Raw genomic sequence first — 15436 nt, forward strand, 5'->3', positions numbered from 1 at the left:
GGAGTATTGATCACCAAGGAGCCTTTCTCTGCCACATTTCCATATTGCCCTTTCGCTTCCGTGCCGTTCCATAATCCTATAACTCTCTCTAGCACAGATCCCTTGGTGTTGCCTGGTAAATGTCAGAGCTGCGCTGCTCAAAGGCAGTGCATTGGCTCTGATAGACAGAGCAGAGAACACAGTGTTAGGCTGTGCTGCCTCCTGGGTACACCTCCCCCTCATCATCTAGAGTCAGCACGGCTCCCAGCCCTTGTGGAGACAGGGAGCAGAGACAGCCTGCTGCTTCGGCTGACAAGGGTACACTGGGGTTACCCAGAGCAGGTCAGCTAGCTTCTCTCTGGTTCTCAAGTCTAGAAAACAAGGTTTTGAACTTGGATTGCATCTAAACTACCTTCCTTTTTTTTTTTAACTCAATAAATTATGTTTGCAAAGCCATGGAGACATAATCATTTTAACTGATCTTAGTAATAAACGTGAAGGCAGTTTCAAGGCAGCCAGCCGAGGAGCTGCAGCACGTCCTCAGGAGATGAGCTACATCTTGGGTGGGAAAAGCTCCTTACAGCTTAACCCCGTTCACACCATCCATCGAGCTAAGCAAAAAGCACTCTCATCAAACATAATCAACTGGGGAAATCAGGCAAGTCTTTCCTGCCTCCCGAATTTGTCCTTGGTGCCTCCTGTGGGCGTATGTTCCACCCCATCGTATCTGTACTTTCTAGCTGGGTTCTAAGGATCCGGTTCTCAGACCTGTGCAGCAGGTGGCGTCTCCTCCCCAGCTCTCTGTGGCCTCCGGCAGGGCTCTTTTCAAGGATTCACTCTGCTCCTTCCAGCAAACTGACCCTCTCCGTCACACCTGCAATGCAACACTGTGCACTGTGGAGACAGCTCCCAGCCCAGAGCAGAACAATCTAAAACCTGAACTGCTGGCCTCAGTGACAGAAGCACTCAGAAGACTCTCTGGAGACCAAGAGTGAATTTATGTGAAAGGACTAGGAAAGAGCACCATGGGAATGTGACCAAACTTTCACCCCACCCCACCCACCCCTGCGTATCTGGATGCAGTTGCTGTACCTGATCCCATGTTTGCAATCAGGAACTTGCACGGATCACACAGCTGGTGCATTTTAGTAAAGACCTGAAATGTGGCTCCCTCAAATGATACAAATAAGCTACAAACCCACAACATACCAACTGCTGTAATAGACATCAGGGGTTTGCCAGGTTTGGCCGCTTCACAGCGCTTGTTCACCCAGAAGCTGCCTCCTGTTGCTTGAAGATGCAGGACAGTTTGCTCCCCCACTGGATGAAAGCTTGAATTGAACAGGCCACAGTCAAACCTTAAGCCAAATGAGGATGTGTTCACAGGTAGGCTCCAGCTGCCTTCTCCTGCAGAGCCCAGATCCATGGTCAGGATGCCCAGTGGAAAGGCAGGCCATGGAAAGGACAGGTGACAAGCTTCTCCTACTCCAGCCACTTGGTTCTGGACCCAGGCTTTCCTGCCAATAGTTGGGGAGCAATCCAACACACAATGGCCGTCCTAACAAATTAGTATAAACTGCTCTGGAAGCTCCTGCCCAATTCCACAGGGTAATCTATACAAGCAGGCATTTCAGCTATCCCACACACAGGCAGCTTTCAGGTGACATGTTCAGTAGGCTCATCGATGCCTAGAGCCATGCAAGGCATTCAGTCTGAAGCAATGTTATGCACTGTTCTAGTTGCTGTGAAGCCACTTAAGGACGGACAAGTTTAAGTCAAGTTCACTATAACAAAAAGACACGGAGGAAGGAGTGGCTCCAGCTGTGAGCGAGAGCAAAGCAGCTGGACACCTTGTGTCTACGGTCAGGTGTCAGAAAGAAATGAATGCTGGTTTGGACTTCTTCCGAAGGAACTTGAATTTTTATAAGATAGAGCTTTGTAATAGCGGGGAAAGGCTTCACTTTACCAATGCTAATCTTTTTAACAATTATTGCTGCTTTCTCTGTCACCACCTTATTCTCCTCTAAAATCCCATTTTTGTTGGCACTCTGGTCCTCCATACTTCCAATGAACCATTGGCCTCTGCTTATAGAACTCTGGTATTTCTCTAGCTCTGAAGTCTTCAATATTCCTAGAGCAAACCAGTTCCCTAAGCAGAAAAACTATGTGGTAAAGTTCATCAACCTCACTTCTGGTACCAGTTTTCTCTATTAACTACTTTTTATATAATTCAAGCAAAATATCTGATAAAAGCAACTTAAGGAAGAAAGGGTTTGTTTTGGCTCAAAGTTTGAGGGTACAGTCCACCCAGAGAGGAAGTCATCGCAGCAGGAGTGAGAGGTAGCTGGCCACTTTGGTTTTGTAGTCAGAAGCCACAGAAAGATATATACTATGTTCCACTCATTTTCTCCTCTTTATTCAGTTTGGGACCTCAGCCTGCAAAATGACATCACCAATACTGAGAGTGAATCTTCCAACCTCAATTATCCCAACCTAGAAACATGTTCAGTAGGTGTTTTTCTTTTATGCAATTCTAAATCCCAATCAAGTTGACAATTAGTATTAACAAACATGGTAAGTACGATAATCTTGTAGGGGTTGGGGATTTAGTTCAGTGGTAGAACGCTTGCCTAGCAAGCACAAGGTCCTGGGTTTGGTCCCCAGCTCCAAAAAAAAAAAAAAAGATAATCTTGTAAACCTAGTACCAGTCATTCTGAACAAGACCTCACATATCAACAGTTCTGCACATCTCCTTACTCTAAGAGAGGCTGGACTGGGGTAATGCATGATGCTATGATGATACTTTGATGATATGATGATACTATGATGACAATTAACTGCCATAAATATCAACTCCATTGATACCCAAGCATCCTTAGAACACTTAAGTCTTTCCATTTCCAAATGCATGTTGTCTGAATCAATGTCACTACTCCTGTTGGAAAACAGGACAATCATTATATGCAAATGTTTCATTGCTGGAGCCTTCTTACTGCTCTGGCCTATCCTTTAGACAGTAGCTCTAAGTCCCAATCTGATCCATCTTCCTAATTTCCCTTCTTGGTTTGTTTTGGTTGTAGATGTATAGTATAACTTCCAAAGCTGCCCTTAACCCTATAGGTCCTACACTTTTGCTGATCATCTCTGTAGCTCTTTGCCAGTCATCCCAGGCTGTCACTCTAATTCCGCTGCTGGCTGCAATCATTGTTCTCACCTTACTCCTGCTTAGCATTGCTACCTGCTCTCTAGTTTCAGATCCCATCGTGGCGTGCCTATTAAACAGTTCTTCTGTCATAAGTTCCAGCCTTCAAAGGATAACCACCAATGAGAAAAGATAAGCAAGCATCCCTGAGCTGAAATACATACATATGTGTTTATATATGCTCAGGGAGGAGCTATACATGGGAGAGCATGGACACATATGTCAGATAGTTGTAGAACAGGGCTGAAGCTGATGAAGAAAGTGTTCACTGTTCCAAAACATTCAACTGTGATTTTCATGGAACCTGTAAATACATCAATGTGATAAGACTGGAGGGTGGTACGTAGCTCCTTACCAGTGCATTCGTTGTCAGTTTCGCAATGGAGAATGAGACCTCGTCATCATCTGAAACTTCGTCTAGTTGTCACTGTTCTGAAGAACATTCTTGACTCACCAGGATAGGTTAAAAGCCTCTTTTACAGGACACCATGACTGTATGGCATGTCGCACTGCACTGTGCGTGCCTGCGCTCTTGGTCAGAGCTGTACTCTGTGTAGTTACATCTTGAGAATCTAACTCTGGTGGTCTGAACTGCACTGAGACCACCTCTAGGCTTTCTTGGTGCCCTGAAGGCACACCACCCTTCCTACACTGTTTCTCCCTTCCTTAGATTCCATTCTCTTCCTAAGCTGTAGGATTGTTAACAACACAGTGTCTTTGACACTTAGGATTCATTAAGACAAAGCTAAGAGACACTCCTCTCCAATGCTGTATTTCCATAACAAGTAAACAAACAGTATAAGCCCTTATGCCACCAACCATGGTTCACACCATCTATCATACTAGTTATGAGAGATTACCCACCAGGAAAAAGACATCAGACATACAACGCTGTGCACTTTAACGGTGCAGGAACTATTTGCTCCTTAAATTGATATTTGTCACTGTGACATGGACATGATTGTAGCATCTATAATCATCTAAGCATGCTAGAAGAATTAAGTTAAGTCATGCATTCAACAAAGCTTAACACAGTGCATGAAAGTTCTCAGATTTTCCCTGGGTTTGACCATAAGACTAAGCACAGTCAAGCAGCCCAACAGGAGGCTTCAATTCTGAGCAACCTCAGCCAGAACCCAGGACAGAATCAGAGGTCTGGGAAGAAGCAGAATATGAGTCTCCATCCTGCATGCATATATGCATGTGCATATATGCTCATAAACATGTACATACATATATACATATATGTATATATGCATATGTATGCATACTCATACATCCAACCAGTTCTGTCACTGTGGAGAAGCCTGACAAATATAAACCCCTGTGCTTTTGTTGCTAGGGTGCCCTCTATTAGGGTCGGAGATGACAGTTCCTCTAAGTTTCCCTAGGCTTAAGGCAAACACAGAATCTTTTTGCTAGTTGCATATCAAGTGTATAAAATGAAGGCTTACAAACTGTTAGGAAACCTGATGCCCTTAGCCATCTTCTACAGAGCACTTGATTGATGTGCTAGGTAGAAGACACCTTTACTCTAGAGGCTGTCAATCAGGCCCTCACCCCACGGTCCATATCCAGGAAGTATCAAATGTAACCATTACAACCCTGCTTTCTTGATGGGTTCAAATCTTCAGAATCCAATCCACTCAAAGTCACTGGGGTAAGCACCAAAGCCAAGAGAGTAGCAGCCTTAATGCACGGTCAGCTTCTCATCCCTCTGTGACTTTGTTGAGAACAGAGAGGTTAAACAGTCTGCATGTTCTTCTCCCCTGCGGCCTCAGTCAGCAATGAGATTCATGGCAGCCATTTTGGGCTCTTGTTACATCGTTTGTCATGAAAATGAGGTATTAGAATTTCAGGGCCTAATATGCCGAGTGAGTTAATGTGAGTTATGGTGGAGAGTCGAGCTGCTCCTTTGGTATTTCTGATAATATGTAGCTTTGTCAAAGGCGGATGGCAAACAATCAGTCCAAAGTGCCTTGGAAAAGCACACTCTTCATGTCAAAATGGCTTACACTGTGGAAAAAATTACTATCCATCAAAACGGCACACAGGGAGAGCTCAGAAGCCAGAAGGGAGCAGTTTCAACTGGAAAAAAGGACTTGTAAGTTAACCTATATGGGTAGAGGATGGAGAGTCTTCATGAACACTTGTGAGACTGTGACTCCCTGCCTGCAAATTCCCTCAGTCTCCTGTGCCTGAGAACAACAGGTCTGGCCTTCAGAGAAGGAAAACCCACTGTCTACACAAGCCCTGGGAACATTCCCCACAAGAGAGGATGTCCCTTCCCACACCTCTGCGTAGAATGGACTCTTTAAGAGCACCTGGAGAGAGATGCATTTTGAAAAACTAAATCTCTATTCTCCCAGGAAGAAACAATGTATTGATCAGTGTGTGGGGCTCATACAGAGAGAGAAATTAAATCCAATCGCTAAAAGCTCTAGGGAGGGAGATTTAATCCAACCCATGGACCCAAATGGACCAAGTTCTTGGCAAAGACATCCCTGACCCTTGATGTTTTCCAACAACAGCCAAGTGGATGGGAGGTGGGACAAATATCAGGGTTCCCTCTAATCTAGAAGTTCTGAAATGTTACAACTAAGACTAGGAAAGGCAAGCTAATTTTCTGTTTCTCAGTCAAAAACACATTTAAAATGGTAATAGGTTACTGCCAAGGGAAACCTGGATCTGAGTTTTGAGCAATCTCCCATTCCTGTGTGCAATTCACGCCACTCCCTGGAAAGTTATGCTCTCTAGGGAATCTTACCATGCTAACCTACCATGGTTTCTGAGCAGGACTGTTCCAATCACCTCAGAGAGCAGGTATGACAGCATGCAGCACCATGATGGCAAGGAGGACCAAGTCTACTATCATCCCATCACTGATCATTCACTAAGTGGGTTAGAAACAGGGTCAGAGGGACACAGGAGGGTTCAAAGACAACTGGAGGCAATTCAATATAAATAATTGGAATCACAGACAAAGGGGTAAGGGGGGAGGAATGTTAAAAACAGTGATAATGAATACTATCCCCATGTAGATACCTGAAAACTCAGATTTTCCTGTGTTTCCTGTCATCGTTCTCCAAGACATGGCCAGAAGGAGACATCAGCCGCATGGCTGCAAAGCTGACAAGAACTGCTAGATATGAGCAGCAAGGGCTCTGAGGCCATGGAGAACTGTTCTCCCACCAACTGCAAGGCTAAGCAGATGGACAGTGACAGCACAGGAAGGACCTGGGGAAGAAAGACAGGAAGGAGGCATGGCCTGAAGGAAAAATGCCACCTGAGCTGGCCACACCAGGCTTTCCCCCGTGGACGCATTCTCACCCCAACCTGCATCATCTGCAAGGTCAGCAGAGTCTAAAACGTTAGCCATCTCATGATCAAGGTCAAAGAGGCAGAGGCAGGATCCTACATGGGGCGCTGGCTGCACCCCACAGGAAGTGCTGGCCTCCCCACTGCTGCACCCTACAGGAAGTCCTGGTCTCTCCAGCCTTGCCTCTCCACCATGACTTCTCATTCAAGCACACAGTCTAATACACGTCATTGGCACGTATCCTTCTGCGCACTTGGATCAAAAGAAAAGCTTTCTCTCAAGAGGAAAAACATCAACATAGGTAGACTGGGACCCCTACCCCTTTGAGGTCTATCATATACTTAGTGACAGAAACATTGGTCATAGGCACATATTCTTGTCACTGCCAAGCCAAAGCACATTACTTAATGTCAATTAGTTCCCACTAAGTTCCAAAGGTGCTGAAGGGGCCTGCTCACTTCCCTACTCTAGTGTTTTTGAAGGCTCTCTTCCTTTCCACCATGAACACATTATTCCTATGATCATAAGCAAACAGGACACACTTTTTCCTTTTCCTGGGTGGGCGGGGGAGTGGGGTGGTAGAATGTGCTAGAGGTAAAACTGCGTTTGCCTCCAACTCCAATAATTCACATCTTTATCCCTGGAAACAGTTTTCTTGGTCATTGTATCTGATTTGATCATTAATAATAGCTTTTTATGCCCTACAGAGGTTCCTTTGTTGGATATCACTCTACTCTAGCATGATTTGGGCAAGTGAGACTGAAGTCCAGGGCGTCTCTGAAGGACTGATTGCAGCTTGGCAGGGATAGAGTTAAATATGAAACTGAAAGCAGTGGTCTGCCCTACTGCCACATTTTTTTTTTCATTTTTCTTCCTTTCCTTTCCTCCGGCTTCACTAAAGTACAGGTGAAAATTAGAATTATTTGTATAGTTACAGTGTCACTCATATTCAAATGATTAAATCAAGCTAATGAACATGGTCCCCGTCTCATTGTACTGACTGTATGTGACGAGGTGTGATTCTTTAAGTTCTGTTCTCTAGAAATTCTTTTTAATTTTGTTTACTCTTTAAAAGTTCCATAAACGTTCTCAATGTATCTTGATCATACCCACCCACATCTCCCACAGCTCTTCCCAGGGCCCTCTCTATCACTTATCCCTCATAACTTCACGTCTTCCTTTACAATTATTTATTTACTTTTTTTAAACCATGGAGTCCAATTGGTGTCACTCATATGCACATGGGCATACGGTCATCCAATGAGGCACGAGGAACATAACCAGTGGCCACTCTCCTAGCAAAGGCAACTCTTACTCCTCCAGCAACCTGCAGCTGCCAAGAGCTCCTCAGATAGGGGTAGGGCCTTGGAAGTCCATTCCCAATTCACGCTGGAATTAACTTGTGATATTGTGCAGGTCTTTTGTAAACAACCACAGTCATTGTGAGTCCATGTAAAACAGCTAGAGGACAGCATTTCACAGCGATTTCTGCCACATCTTCCAACTCCTGCATTCTTTCTACCCCCTCTTCCGTGATGTTCTCTGTGCCTTGGTGGTATGGCGGGGTGTATATAGATATCTCGCTTATGGATGAGCACATAGTCTCTCATTGTCAGCAATTTGAACTCTGCCAAAGCTTGAGCGCAGTAGTAGCTATGGCCACTGTGGCCCACATTAAAATCCTCAGAACTCACTCCTGACTGCTTGTGGTATTCTACCTTTAGCTAGCATCCTGCTGTCTACATCCATGGAATATATTCCAAAGCCTAGTTCTTTGGCCCTCATTCCTGCTCTGCTACTTGTCACTTGTACACAGAGCCTTACATTTAGTGTCTTGTGTGTGCAATGGAATAAGAATATTTCCCATGTCACAGTTTGCTGAATGAACCAGTGGGAGCCCTGGAGTGCACAAACACAGGGATATGCTCCCATGCATGAACAAGAATAGTATTAACACAGCCTACCTGTCATGCCTTCCAGTGTGGTACTGAGCCATAGATTTTATGCAACTGTGGCACTCTAATGGCCCAGGGTCTGGGGAAAGGGTCAAGGGAACTTCAACCCTAGATACCTCCAACATGGAGACAGCAGGTGTTGGCTACATTTCCTCTCCCAACCTGGCATCATAAAGCCCCCTATCAACTCTAGTAAGAATTTATTACCCTGACAGTTATCAAGCTTCACTCCTTGATCTACCTTATACAAATCTTCCCCTGGGGATCCTATGGACACTGAGTATGTAAATAAAGCATCTTCAAACACTCCTGCCCTGGTCAGTGGTACATAGTCACATAAACCTTGCCCTAGAGACACTGGCCACCTTCCCCCACCCCCAATAAACAGAACCAGTTCTCTGAAACTGCTATGAGCTGTGTTCACTGCCTGCACATTCATTGCTGAGCGAAATCCTGCACTGCACTGATCTGTGCCAGCTAAGCTCCCCTCCCTCCAGGCCAGGTCAGTGTGCAAGCAGCCTGCCACCCGAGGGGGATGCAAATGTGGAGCAAACTGCAGCACTGAGATGAGTTTAAATCCTGAAGGCCACTGGAGAGAGCAGGCAGTTTCCTACAAGCTCTAAGACTAGCTACAGTATCCAGAGACCCACTGTCAAACTCGAAGAGGAGAGACTGATGTATGATGGGCATCTGCCAAGGTTGGGCATTTTATCGTCATGATCCCTGCCTAGCAATGCCACAGATGTGCTAGAAGTGATGTTCTGAGCAGTGTTACAGAATCAGACATTTTTATTCGGGGTGCTCCATGACAGTGAGCTCCTCTCATCCCATTGTTGTCTGTTTATCCTGTCTTTTCTCAGAATGGGCCAAGGGGACTCCCTAGATGCCAAGTAGTAATAGGGAGATACTCAAAGCAGTGACCCTCCCCACAGAAGAATTAGTCAGCATCCATGCCTCTGTCCACCCACAGACATCCATGCCCTCTTAGCCATGCAATGGAAATGTCCTCCCTCGTCATGACCCACTCACTTCCTCACCATGGCACCAAGAGGATGCCCGTCCCAGAAGACCCATGTGCTGTGCCATCATGAAGCCTGAGTTCCCATCACTCCAGCTGGCCCATGGAGATGTGTAATTTAGCTGTATGAAAACTTACTATAACCTAGGAAGAGGAACACACTGGCAAGTACCAAGAACTAATTAAGCTAATTAACTTCCTCATTGTTGCTTCAGAATACTTTGCATAAAGAAGAACTCTGTGTACACAGTTAAAATTATGTTCTCCTCTTTGCATATCATTATTCTCCCTCCCAGACGTAATTACCATGATGAATCTGCATGCATCTTTTGGTCCATTTTTCATACTTTTTGCATAAAGTTTTGTGAATTTTAAAGATACAGAAATGTTATCAACTATAAACATTGAGACAATTCATTCTGTTTTGTTGTTGTTGTTTAGATAGTTCATTCTTATTCCATGTTCTTGTCTTCCCTTCCCTCCAAGAATGAAGTGAGCAGACAGAAAGGGGAAAACAAACAAGAGACATCTCTATTCGCCACACACAAGTGAGAAATGCAAATGAGAAAAAAGAAACCCTGAAAGCCTTTATGGCGTTAAGATACCGATCAAGAGAGGTGAGCATTACATGTCTACTCTCTGCAGGCTTCAAGGTGCTACCAAAAGAATGCCATCAGTGGTAGATCCGTTGTAAGCTCTCAGAGCAACTCAGGATACCAACCAAAAGCAGTCCCTGGCAGGGAAAGTCTGCAGGCAACAGCTCTCCCTTCTCTAACAACTCTAGAAGAGTGGAGAAGTCCTCCTGCTTGCAGCTGAAGCAATGGATCTCAGAGGCTAAGACAGGAATGCTAGATTCAAGGTAAATTCTAGGGCACTTGTTTTGGGGAAAGCTAGACACATGTATTAACTGTAGAACTGTGTCAGATACTTGTGAAAACGTGTTATAGAGCCACTGAAAGAGTCATAATAAAATGTATTCTTTCTAAAATCAAAGTTTTAGTAGTTTTCCCTTTATATTCCCAAATTATTATTTTATAAAATAGATAATGGTGTTTTTATAAGTCAATTCAATTGTTTGGTGTCCCCCATCCCCTCTTTCATTATATGTTGTTAATGTATCTTCTCTAGTCGCTTTTAAACCACTTTTAAAAAGCAAGTTGTTGTTTATGTACTTAAAATTTCTCCGTTTTTCACCAGGCTCTAATGATAGTTTAGCTAAGTATAAAATCTAATTGAAAGATGACATTTGATTATGTTATTGCACCTATAATTGATGATATGGCTTCTGCTTATAATATAATTATTCCTCCTTCATATAAAGCTCTTCAATTTTTTCCCTTATGATGATCTATGGGTTCAACATGGTGTGCACTGCTGTAAATCATTCTCTAGGCTCTGTGTGCCTCATTTATCCACAGTTCAGATATTCCTCCAAGTATGAAAAATTCCCAGAATTTTCTATTAGTATAAAGCTTTGTTGCTAAATATTTCTTATCCCCATTCTTCCCATTATGTTTCCCAAGTGCTGTATAAATACATTGCATTTTCGACTCTACTCTCTAATATCTACACTTCATTTTACATATATTTATTAAATAATACTACTGTAGTCAGTTGTATTAGAGTACAAAAGACTAGAGTCCATTGGGAAGTAATCACAGTGCTTTGCCTTAGACTGCAGCTGCCCATGAAGGACCAGCATGACTTGACTTGCTTTCCACTCCTGTTAATGTGCTTGCTGCTGGAATTTCCTGCTCCTGGTCCTTGGTCACATAGGCTCAGTTCCTATTCATGGCCCTTAGTCATGTAGGCTATATGATTTAAACCCATCAAGAACAGAAGAAGTCAGCTATGACTTTGAATGGCCTATAGCTATGCAAGAAGCTGTGGACCACATGCTGAGATTTCCAGCAGGTACTCCCTGAGTTCACCAGTTTGAATACTTTCTATTTTCACTTGGTTTCTGCTGCCTATTCTGAGTGTGTGTTTCATTTTCCCATTTTCCTGTAACAATAGAAAGACAGAAAAAAGAGGGACACTTCAGGTTACAAAATCCCTCCCCAAAACAGCCTTTCTGATTGAGTCAATGTGACAGTGCATTCACTGTCTAATTCCAACCACCCTTTTGGTCAATGGGTTTTATGATCACTGCCTCAAAGGAATAGCTCACAATGGATTCTTTTGAAACCCAAAATTTGGTCCTTCCTACTTCAGTACACATGAAGTTGAAATCTACCTAGCTACCAGGAATGAAAAAAAAAGAAAAAATACACACACACACACACACACACACACACACACACACACACACACACACAGTGAGTCTAAAACCAGCGGAAAAAAAACAAAAAACAAAAATCATTTGTCTCCTGCCCTCTTTCCTGTATTTTCCCTGGATCTGTCTTCTGAATTACAAAGCTCTTCCTATTATTGCTGTTCCTCTTCTCTGTCTCTTGTTCTACATGTAACATAATGGTTAATTACTAAGATTACTTCCTGATTGTCTTTAAGATGTGGCTGCTATGTGTTACAGCTCCATGTGGCTTTGTGATGTGTTTTAACACTTTAAGTATGTTTATAAAAAGTCTGCTTCCTCCAGTCCCTGGGAAGCAAATCAACATTTGCATCTACTGTTCTGTTCTTTCTGCAAAATGCCAACCCCCCCCACACACACACACATTTTGTTGGCTCTTCTTGTAAGCTCAGATTCAAGGCTGACTTCCCTGTAAGCACACTGAGTACCCAGTATGGAGGACCCTCTGCATAGGAGTGTCTGAACTCACCAAATGGTTAGTCCCTTACTAGATAACTGTGGTAGGAGAGAATGAACACAAATGTAAGTCACACAGAGATGATGCCAAGCAACACCTCCTCAGCCAGAGACTGGACACACTGGCTCAGCACTTCACAATCTACCCTAAGACTCCACTATCCCTGCCTGCCTCTCTGAGGAGCTGCCAGGTACACATCCAGAGGAAGCTTTCTTTTCCATGGCAGCAGTTGGTCCATTGGTGGCCTTAGTCTTTTTTCAATCAGAGGAAGGGATGAAAAGTTTTAAAAGAGACCAGGAAAGTGCTTTAGGGGTGTACAGCAGGGAGGAGTCAGTGACATGGATAAGGTATGCAGGCATTACTGAGTGTTATTGAAGACATCATTTGCCTGTACACTGTGAGAGGTCAAAGCTCATCCCTCTGCTCCAGCCCTCTCTTTGCCCATGCTTGCTCATACGAACACACGTAATCACACACACACACACAAACACACACTCACATGTATGAGCACATGCACATACACATGCACACAGGCACACATGCACACAGAAATACATGCACACAGGTACTCACACACCCATGCATTCACACTTGCACACATATGCACATACACACTCATGCATGTACACACTTGCACAGAATCCCACTCATGCATTCGCATGCATTAGTGCACACACACACACACAAGTGTGTGCTTGCACACACACACTCATACATATCCAGAGCACAGTCTCTGAATCCAACAAGCAAGCCTAATTACAGCCACTCAAAAGCTGCTAATCACCCATGCCTCATTACCAAGAAACATAATGGCCATAGTGCGTGTAATTAGTTACATGTTTGATTAGCTTGACTGTAAGTTTCATTTTGTGTCAATATTGAGCTGTCCTATGAGCTCATGGTGACCATCTGGAGGGCCAGGGTTATGGGAGGGGAAGCCTGCTCATCTGCTGCCCTTCCAAGAACTGTCTCAGAGCAGGTGCCACACCGATCCGAACAGGAACACCCAGGGAGCCAAGTAAGAGTCAAGGGTACACAAAGCCAGGAAGACAGTGGCCTAGAGAGTATGGGGCAGTGGGAGGAGCTAACACAGGTGAGCACAAGGCCTTTCAGTCTGTGTGTTTAAGGAGTTAAAAGTGACACTGGATTCACAGGTTAAACGGTTCATCTGAAAAGGCTAGGGTACAGCAGTTGTGCCTCTTGGTGATCTAGGGGAAAGTCACTAATACCCGAAGTCAGAGGATAGGATCAAGCAGACTCCAACCACAGCTTTCCTGACACCCGGAGCCAGTGTCCATCCTCGTCACAAATAGAGATTTCCCAACACCCACAGATCAGCAAAGGACGAGGTGGACAAAAGGAACAAGATGTCCAACCACCTTCACAATGTTCCTCCACCCGTGGCCCAGCCAGACCAGGCAGCACCCCAACAGCAGGAAGCTGCAGGCCGCAGGACTCTGAGAGGCCCACACAGGATCCAACTCCATAATGAAGCTCCCACTCAGTTTACATTCATCACTGCCTAGGAGTGGGACTGCACTTTTATCACTGGGAGGATATTAAGTTAACAGAACACATTAAGTGCTGGTGTAAATTAAAAGCCAAATCATTCTATAATCAAATAGTCATTATTCCAAAAGGGATTGCTCACTGGGAACACTTTTGTCGGTATTTATTGCCCTATTATATTAGAGTGGGCTATCAAATAATAAAAAAATACATTATATTGATTAGAACCTAGCGCTGGATTCAGACAAAACTGCAGAGGTCCTGTGTATATTTTCATTCATCCTATAATTTATTCCTCTTCCCTCTACTTTGGCTTTGCCCTGATCTGCAGGAACAGTTAAGGACACATAGATATATTGCTTCCTGCAGGGAGTAACATGCAGAGGCTCAAAGAGCCAGATTCACAGTGGGCATTCTTCTGTGCTATACACAGAGAAATTAACTATTACTGTTAAAGAATGCCCCCTGGGGCATGTTCTGGGGTTGGGAATATGCAGGCTCCATCTATGGCCTGATGAGAAGAAAGAATCAGGCCATGGGGGTTGTCACTGTGAGAGAGTAGTTAGGAGAGGTGAAGGTGGGAAAGGAGCCATGGAAGGAAACAAAGGCAGGAAAGCGAAAACAGGAAAAGCAGAAGATAAGAAAAGATAGGGGAAGTAAGATTTCCAAATCTTGTTTTAAAAAACCATCCTGAGGTCTACAGATATGGCTCAGGCAGTAACGCGCTTGCCTACAAGTGTGAGAAGCTAAGGCTGATCTCCAGCACCCTAGTGAGACACTGGGCATGCAGACCAGCCCTCAGAATCACAGCAGTGGAGACAGAGTCAGGAGATCCCTGGACTTGCTACTGACCATTGTAACCTACTCGGCAGAGATCACCGAGTCCCAGTGAGAGACTGCCTCATGGGAAATAATATGGTGGACAGCTCCAGAGGAACAGTGCCCCAGGCTGACCTCTAGTCTCCACACTCATCAGCATACATACATATGCAAAGTACACACACACACACACACACACACACACACACACACACACCAGGCATACAAAGTAATTATCATAATCTCCTTTCCTGGTGTTAGTCAATAGAACCTCATTTTTACTTTTGCTGAGAGACCAGAATATTTATCATTTTCCACTGTAACTAGAGTCCTGGAGCAGAGGCTGACTCACATGCCCAGTCAAGTTCCTCACCCCAAAGTGAGGAAAAAAGGTCAGTGAGGGAAGGCGAGAGGATTTGATTCAGCACAGCTCCAACATAAAGACAACAGCTGAGGGTGTCTGCCCATTTCTGAGGTGATTGAGGTGATGACATAAACTTTATGATGAAATGGTGGGGGAGGGGTTAGAAGCATGAATGACCAAGAAATCCTGGCCACTATGTCATCTGTCTGTCATTTTCTCTGTTCTGATCCGCAGAGTAGTGTTGTGGGTTTAGTTTAATGCTGCATATATTGTGTTAATTTGGTCCCCATAATTGCAGGAGAATCCGCAGTTGATTTTAATTGGTAAATAAAGTCGCTGGTGGTCAGCGGCTGGGCAGAGCGACAGAGGTAGGACTTTAGAATTCCTGGGTAAGGGACCAAGGAGGAAGAAGGAGAGAACCGCCATGCCAGGAGAAGAGTAGACGCCGTGCCTGAGAAACTCAGGCCAGAGAGACAGCCAGCATGTGAGAGCCAGGGGAG

This window comes from Rattus norvegicus, chromosome 4 (assembly GCF_021556685.1).
Source record: "Rattus norvegicus strain SHRSP/BbbUtx chromosome 4, alternate assembly SHRSP_T2T, whole genome shotgun sequence".
Taxonomy (NCBI): Eukaryota; Metazoa; Chordata; class Mammalia; order Rodentia; family Muridae; genus Rattus; species Rattus norvegicus.